Below are 7,998 nucleotides of genomic sequence, written 5' to 3'. Positions count from 1 at the left end.
TATCTGTGTGTGAAGGTCAGAGGACAACTTGCCTTAGTCCATTCTCTCTTTCCACCCCTTGTGGGTCCTGGGGATTAAACTTGGGTAGGTCCTCAGGTTTGGCAGCAAGTGCTCTTACCCATTGTCTCAGTGGCCCAAGATTGTAGTTTTTGCTTTTGATGTTAAGAAGAGGAGGATATCACTATTGACTGATACAGTCTTGTTAATTTTCAACTCTGCTTTATAATTTCTTCAAGATAAAAGCCCTGTGAACTTTCTGATTATTTTTGACAACTGAGGAATTTTAGAAAGGTAGAGGGCTGAAACCCATGAGCACAAAGCCCAAACCATCATTCTTCTCTTCCTTCCTTCTCTGTCTTCATGCTTCCAGGACCACTGGAGACTCAGACACAGCCTCAGGCTGTTATTAACTCCCCCTGGCTATTCACCCTCATGGCCTTTTACATCACCGGAAGACTCTATTCCATCCTGTTTCCTACCTTTCTTCATAAATCTTCCCTGTTCTCAGAAATAATGATGGCTAGGGTCATGCCTTATACTGCAGAGCTCTTTCTGGGAGGCTAGGGTGACATTTATGAAATATCACAGCTAATGTTTGTTCCTCTTGTGCTGCCTTCTCTAGGAAATTTCAGCAGTGAAAATGTACCACTTATTTTAGTAAGATTTTTTTGCTTCCACAGTCAATTGCCTTCTTATACTCCAATATGTTTAAAATCCCTCCAAAGGCAGAAAGGGCAGAACACAGACAAAATTTCTTTTTCCAATTACTTCACATTTTATTTATATACGTGTGCATGTATATGTATGTGTGTGGGCACACACCCTGCCACAGCATGCATGTGAAGGTCAGAGGACTAGTGAGAGTTGGTTCTCTCCTTCCACCATGCAAGTCCCAAGAATCAAACTCAAGACATCAGGATAGGCAACAAGTGCCTTAATCCACTGAGCCATCTCACCAGTCCCCCAACTTTTTATTCTAAAAGTCTTCTACACTTTTTGCATATTAAGTGCTTCAAGGATATTATTTTCTGTGATTCTCTGACTGTTACTTTGCTTATTGAAGCTCAGAGAGACTCATTCATCCCAGGTTTCATAGTTAGAAGATGGCAGAGCTGACTAGATGATAAAACCCAGAGCAGAAGATGGCACAGTGTATACTGTGTTGGCCACACTATGTTGTATCATGTAAATAAAATATATGCCGTGAGGTTTTTGAGGCCCTGGTGCAGTAGTTGAGGCTCTGATGAGGCCCTTCAATGGCTATAAGATCCTCCTCAGTGGTAAAAACTATCTCTATATTCCTTTCATTGCTAAAATGCCTCCTCTCCAAAATGGTTGAATCTCCAAATCACACACAGATATCCTCCTCAGACTGCACTAAGCCCTATAGCCCTCACACTCAGAGCTGGAGCCCTTGTTACTATTGCCTTCTGCACATGTCTCTTCCCTCCTGCCAAGTCCCTCAGGCCACATCTGTGCCACTGGTCACTCTATAGTTCTTCTGTTACCAAACACTCAAGGGGCCCAATAAAAGAGGATTGAGAAGGCAGAACACTGCTTTTCATTGTGCTCAGCTCTGCGTCTGCTTCATGTCCTCACCACCTCCTCTCTTTTCTGCTTTCTCTCTCACTGAGCAATACAGAAATAAATACTGGATATTTACTGGGGGTAGCCAGAGGGAGTCAGGAAGTGGGCAAGTCAGACTCATGTTCCCTGGCTATTTGTAGGTGTGTCACCCAGATCCAGATGGTGCCACTATTTGGGTCCCTAGTTTGGATTCATCACTTCACAGGCGTATGCGGAGAGAACATAATTGTGCATTTTATGGTTATGAATGGCACAGCCTGGAGACATTCCTATTTCCATTTGCTGCCATGCAGCATCAATCTAACACCCCCATTACACACCATTTTTTTCACGCATTCCTCATTCAGCAAGGACAAAGAAAGGCAAGAGGCTGGCGAAGAAGGCAACACCAAAAGAAATGGTGACTTTTGGTGGGAATGGAGTGACAGCCTCATGTTTTCAAGTGGGATATTAGATTCTTTGAAGTGAAGGACACTGTGAGGACAGAGCATGTCCATGCCTGTAACCCAGCACTTAGGAAGCTGAGGCCAGGCTGGGTTACATACCAAGCTCAAAGCCAATTCAAGTAACAGAATGAGAGCCTGTTCTAAAAAACAAAAACACACTGTCTGATGTCTTAGTGTCCTGTATCAGAACCATGTCTCCTAGACCTGAGGTTGGGAACATAATGCTATTGACAAAGAAGGGCCACACCACAGTATAGACTAAGAGCAGGTAAGACCCAGGGGGGCCTGACAAGCCACATTTACTTTACACCCTATGGATTTTTAAAGTCTCTAACAAAGCCTCTGTAGATCAGTGTTGGAGCATAGTCTATGATTCCCACAATCATCTGCTTATTCAATAGGATCTATGAAGTGCTCATCATCAGTACTGGGTTACATGTAGTGGATGTTAAGTGAACAAAAAGTACACAGGAGGGTTTGGGGAAATAGCTCAGTTTTCAAGTGTTTGCTTTGAAAGCACAAGGAAGACTTGAAGTCAATCCCAAGAACCCCATGTTAAAAAAGCATGCCCTTGTAATCCAAGGGCTGGGGAAGCAGAGGAAGGATGATCCCAGGGCTTGTTAACGAGTTAGCCTAGCCTGCTTAGTGAGTTCTATAACATTAAAAGATCTTTTCTCAAAAAGAAAGTGGATGGCACCAGAGGAAAAACACCCGAGGATGTCTTCTGGCCTATACATGTATGTATACACATGTACACACTCACCACACATACACAATCCTTCCCAACAAGTATGCAGGAGCCATCTTTTAGCAAATACATACTAAAAAGTTAGGAGCTAGGAGGAGCATGTGGATGTGGTCAGAGTTAAGGCCAGAGGATAGACTGTAGATGCCAATACTCTTGACCATAGAAAAACAAGTTTCTGTTTGTGTTGCATAATGGAACAGCTGAAGCTCCATATTTAAAATAAAAATGTAGAAAACACTAGATATGACAGAAACATCACTTCCTCCTAAGCTAGATCTTATGTGAGACCTCTATAAATTAGTCAGCTTGTGGGTCTTCAGGGAAATTACTTATTCAGTTCAGTTCAAACTTCAGCCGCTGGCTCATCTTTCCTTGATTATTTGGTAGTGATAAGATCATTTAACTCCTCTATGTCTTGCCAACAGCCATAGCTTTTATTTTTAACAGAAATTTCCATCTTCAAAGTAAAGAGTTCTTTGGGGAGGGGAATACCTAATTTCCACTGATACAATTAAGAATTGATGCTGGGTGTGGTGGCGCATGCCTTTAGTCCCAGCACTTGGGAGGCAGAGGCAGGTGGATTGTTGTGAGCACAAGGCCAGCCTGGTCTACATAGTGAGTTCAGGTTAGCTGGGGCTACAGGGAGACCTTGTCTCAAAAAGACAAAAAAAAAAAAAATGAAAACACACACAGTCATAAGCACCAAAATAAACACCATGTAATTTGTTAAACAGTAGCAATAGCTGAGTTCGCCTTCTATAAAAGAGGCTTCATAATTGATAGTTCTAGAACAATGCTTTCAGTGGTGGATGGAACTGGCTAGCCTCAAGTTCAGAGTGCAATTGAATTAGTCCTTGTCAAAGAAAGACATGCTGATCCTAGGGTGGCAGTGGATGGAATTAGAGAACTCAAAGGAAACTGCTGAGGAGAGTTTTGACAAACTACATTTACGCTGATTCTGAAAACTTCTTGTCCAAGCCAGCAATGGAGTGATCTGGCCTTTGTGTGAAGTAGCAACTCTGCAACCCACAGCTCCTAGAGTTCCTGAACCAGTTCTTGAGACATGCTGCTCTGGGGAAACAAAAACAAAAATGGAAAATACTCCCAATACGCTTCACTCTAATGACAGCTAGAATGAACCCAACAGGATAAAAACACTCAAATCTCTTCCTTCTTTAGAAGGCCACATTTTTGGTAAACTTTCTACAGATTCCCTTGGACTCTGCTGTGTTCCCTGGGGTAGAAAGAGTTCCTGGAGCTCTCTGGGGCTGGTTCTCCCACTTGCTTTCCTTGGTACACTATCTCTCTTTAAAGAGCTGTTCAGGACTGTCTTTTGCTTCCTTTCATTCTAACTTTCAGAGAGAAATACTAGAAGAGAACCTGATATGGGAAAGGTAGAAAAAATGGAGGAATCTAGCAGGGGGACCTTAGGGAGGTCCACAGGGAATGTGGGCTTGGATTATCCATGAACTTGACCAGGAAAGGAACTAGCTCCCTCTTTTCTCCTTCAGTTCACGCAGAGCAGCTTCTAGGAGTTAGATTGAAATACCACTGGAAGATTGTTACTCTAGTGCCCGTCTGTGAGGTTCCAGAAAGCACTACTAGCCAAGATTCTGGAATATTTTACAACAAGTAATCCTAATCCAGAGTTTCCAACACAAATTTTATCAACACAACAGATGATATAAAAGTGAATAAATAGAAGGAAAAGAAAAGAATTAGCCAGGCCTAGTGGTGGAAGCCTATAATCCCAGCTGCTATGGAGGTTGAGGCAGGAAAATTCCAAGTTCAAGGCTTGCCTGCCTTAAACAGAGTAAGTTCAAAGCTAGCCTGGGCAACTTAGTGAGACCTTGTCTTAATATAAAAAGTAAAAAGAGAGGTAGGGATGTATCTCAGTGGTAGAGGCTAGCATGTAAGAGGCCCTGGGTTTAATCCCAGTGCTGAAGGAGGGGGGGGAGGGAGGGAGGGAGGAAGGAAGGAAGGAAAGAAGAAAGGAAAAAATAAATAGGTGGTGAACCTAGACATCTTAGAAACTGTGTATAGTATGGTTTAAAATAACTTTATATCCTTAAAAATAATTTTATATTCTTAAAAGATTTTAGGGTTACCTCTTCAGAGGGGGCAATGTTAGAGTAGCCAAAAGCCCCATAAAAATAAATCAATAAATCAAAGAAGAAAGAGTACATGAAGTTACCAGAAAAAAGTGATGGGGGGATATGGGAGGAGTTGGAGGGGAGGGAGTAGGCATGGATCTGATCAAAACACCTTATATACATGTATGAAATTCTCAATAAATTATTTATGTAAATTAAAAAATAAAAATAAAATAAAATAACTTTATAAGCTAGTTTACTAGCTTATATAGTTAGCAGGCCTATTTCTCACCTCGACCCTCAGAACCAGGATTTTCTCCAGAAATTATTGTACAATTATATTGTTCCTTTATTCTTAAAAGACATATTTACTTATGCAAAAATATCTAAGAACAAAGTTTCACAATCTAATGTTTAGAGTATAAATTACTCCTGGTTTAAGTCATTCAATGTGGTATGTCAGCTTTAATGTAATAAGGGATAAGTATACACTTCTAAATGCTAAGTATATGGCTTGCAGGATACATGGGAACAGAACTCTAAGCACTTTACACGCATAAATACTCATGCACACACCAGTATAAACAATGTGAACACAAGCACAGTATTTAGGCAGTGAGGTTAGTCAACGTCTTTGAGGGAGGTCTTATCTCCACTCCATACTTTGTGAAAGATAAAAGTAGCCAAGCTCTCAATAGATTTCTTGAACTTTATTCTCTTTCTTTTCTATCACATACCAAGCATAGTGTTTTCATCCACGTACCAAAGCTGACTCAAGAAACTTTTCCCTGATGCTTGCCTTGATGCTTACTCCCAAGTTCTAGGACTTGTCTCTTTTATTTGCCTTGGGCTCTAGTTGTGCTATGACAATTAAGTAACCACTGTACACATCTGGTATACAATTCTCGCAGATTAAGAAACCAGCAACTTGCTGAACCTCAAGGGGTCTCAGTTTCCCCAATGACAAGATCATACTAATGACCCTAGCCACCTGCCAGGTTATCAGGAGGATTGTCAACAATGCCTACAAATTATAAAGTGGCTCAGGGCCATAAAACAAGTCTTATTAATGAAATGAATTCAGGACAAATACTAAAATGAATACAGCAATAACAGTGGCAGCTCACAGTTGATCAGAACAAAAGGAGGCGGAGAGATTTTTTGATCCTCATTCCTACGAAAACTGTTCCCCTTTAATTAAAGAAGAGCGTAATTTGAAAAAAAGAAAAGTTCTCTATCCACAGAACTTCTCACATCAGACATTACTTCTTTCCAACTTATCGAGGTTGTAAGAGACAAGCAATGCTTAAAAGAATCAAAACCAGATTTCTGCTGATCTGACATTCTGGCCTTCTGGGGGCCAAATGCTATGAATGGGTTTGATAGAATTTAAAAACAAAACAATGGAATGTGTTCCCCTACATACAGTTTTTCTCCCCCTACAAGCATTTTGTTACACACTTTTAGGTTGGCATACATATGCAAGTTCTACAAAGTCCAAGGGACACATTTTTGCAGCCAACTCCAAAGGTACTTTCCCCAGAGTCAGGCGAGGCTGCCTTGCATGAAGTCAGCAGTTTGCCTGGGTTTTCTGGCTGGTGCTTTCCGGCTCATAACGTTTGGAAAAGGATGAGACTTAACACATGCTGAGGAGGGGGTGGGGACAGCTGAACCATCCGGCAGTTAAATGCAGACAAGGATCCAAAATTGAATAGGGCCATCCTATATTTAGAAATGTGCCTGTCTAGGTTTTCTGAGCATCCTCATCAGATTCGGGGAGGATTCCAACTGACATGAGCCAAGAGCAGTGGCTGCCTCTGTTGGGATGTTCCATTCATAGGGGAGGCAGCGCCTGGTCCATTCATGGTGGGGTCGGAGTCCTTTCCCCGGCTTTGGATCTCATCTCTCAGCAAGCTGTGCTTCCCCAGGGGCTGGCAGGGCTGCACCATTCAGAATAAGGATGTCTATTAAGGAGCCACGGTCAGAGCTGTTATTAGAACAGCTATCCCTTGGAAATTTTGCAAAATTTGTGTGAATTGAGTGAACCGTTGCTCTGCTAACAAGGGACACTGCAGAAAGCCAGCGAGTTGCTGGTTACACACAGGCAGCCTTTCAAAGAGAAGTGCTAGGGAGACCTTCCTAAATGCAACGTGTACCAATATCTGGCCAGTTGCTTGCAATGTACCACGTTTAGCCATTTTTTAAAGGAGCAGGTACTAACAGTGGGTTCCCTCCTGTTCTCCCCTTCTCAGCTCCCATTTTCTCTGCATCAAACTCTCTGCAGCCATCTGGAAAGGAAAGGCCAGTCTATCTCAGCAGGCTCCTGCCGCAGAAGCTGGCAACCTCTTGCCACCTTGTCTCAAGAGCTCCGTCCCGCACCCAAAGAACTGGACACCCCTGTCACTTCCGGGGGGGGGGAGGGAGAAAGCTTAAAAAATAGTCCTTACAGAAATCTCCTTTCCTTTCTCCAAGGGAAATTCAGATAGTGCGGGGTCGCGATGCCAAAGGAGTGTGTGTGTGTGTGTGTGTGTGTGTGTGTGTGTGTGTGTGTGTGTAGGGGGAAGGATTGTCAGAGGAAGCACAGCATGCGCCCCACGTGGGGCTTGCATTTAAAAAATGTAACAGGCGAGAAATAAAAGCCTCTAAATCCCCAGAAAAGAAGCGGCATGTCCCCGCTGCCCAGCCCAGCACAGGAAAATGGAAACAGAAGTACAGCATCATCAATCGTCCTCCCTGCCACCGCGACCAGGAAACAAAGACACGCGTTACCTTTTAATTTTTTGCGCTTCTAACGGAGCCCAGTAACTTCAGGTCGCAAGCGACTGATCCACCGAACCCGGGGTCCCATTCGTCCCGGAGCAGGCCCGTGGCCTACAGGCGGCCTGGGAGCCCTGCGCCGCCTCTGCCTCCTCCGCGGCGCCCGCAGCCGCGCGCGCGCGGGCCGGCCCCCCCCCCCCCCCCCCCCCCCCCCCCCCCCCCCCCCGCCACTGTGCTCCCTCAGCCCATCGCCCGCTCGCGCCACTGCTCACGCGGAGCCTGGCCAGGCGCCAGGGCACACGGCCACCAGCCCGCCCCTCGCCCGCGCGGGGACCTGCACCCCGCGGCGCCCCGCCAGCCGCATGGT

The 7,998-nt window shown here is 44.2% G+C and overlaps 1 long non-coding RNA gene across 1 annotated transcript in view; it reads right to left on the bottom strand.

Annotated features, from left to right (window-relative positions):
* Positions 1-7,798, bottom strand: part of LOC115071941 — a 40,451-nt gene extending 32,653 nt beyond the window's left edge. The window contains exon 1 of the long non-coding RNA XR_003850996.1: positions 7,644-7,798. This is a non-coding gene — a long non-coding RNA (uncharacterized LOC115071941). The remainder of the gene's footprint in view (positions 1-7,643) is intronic.
* Between the last annotated feature and the right edge of the window lie 200 nt (positions 7,799-7,998).

Source organism: Nannospalax galili, unplaced genomic scaffold (genome assembly GCF_000622305.1).
Source record: "Nannospalax galili isolate Female #2095 unplaced genomic scaffold, S.galili_v1.0 scaffold1540, whole genome shotgun sequence".
In the NCBI taxonomy this organism is placed as follows: Eukaryota; Metazoa; Chordata; class Mammalia; order Rodentia; family Spalacidae; genus Nannospalax; species Nannospalax galili.
The sequence above is the reverse complement of the archived record's forward strand: the minus strand, read 5'-3'. Positions and strand labels throughout refer to the sequence as shown.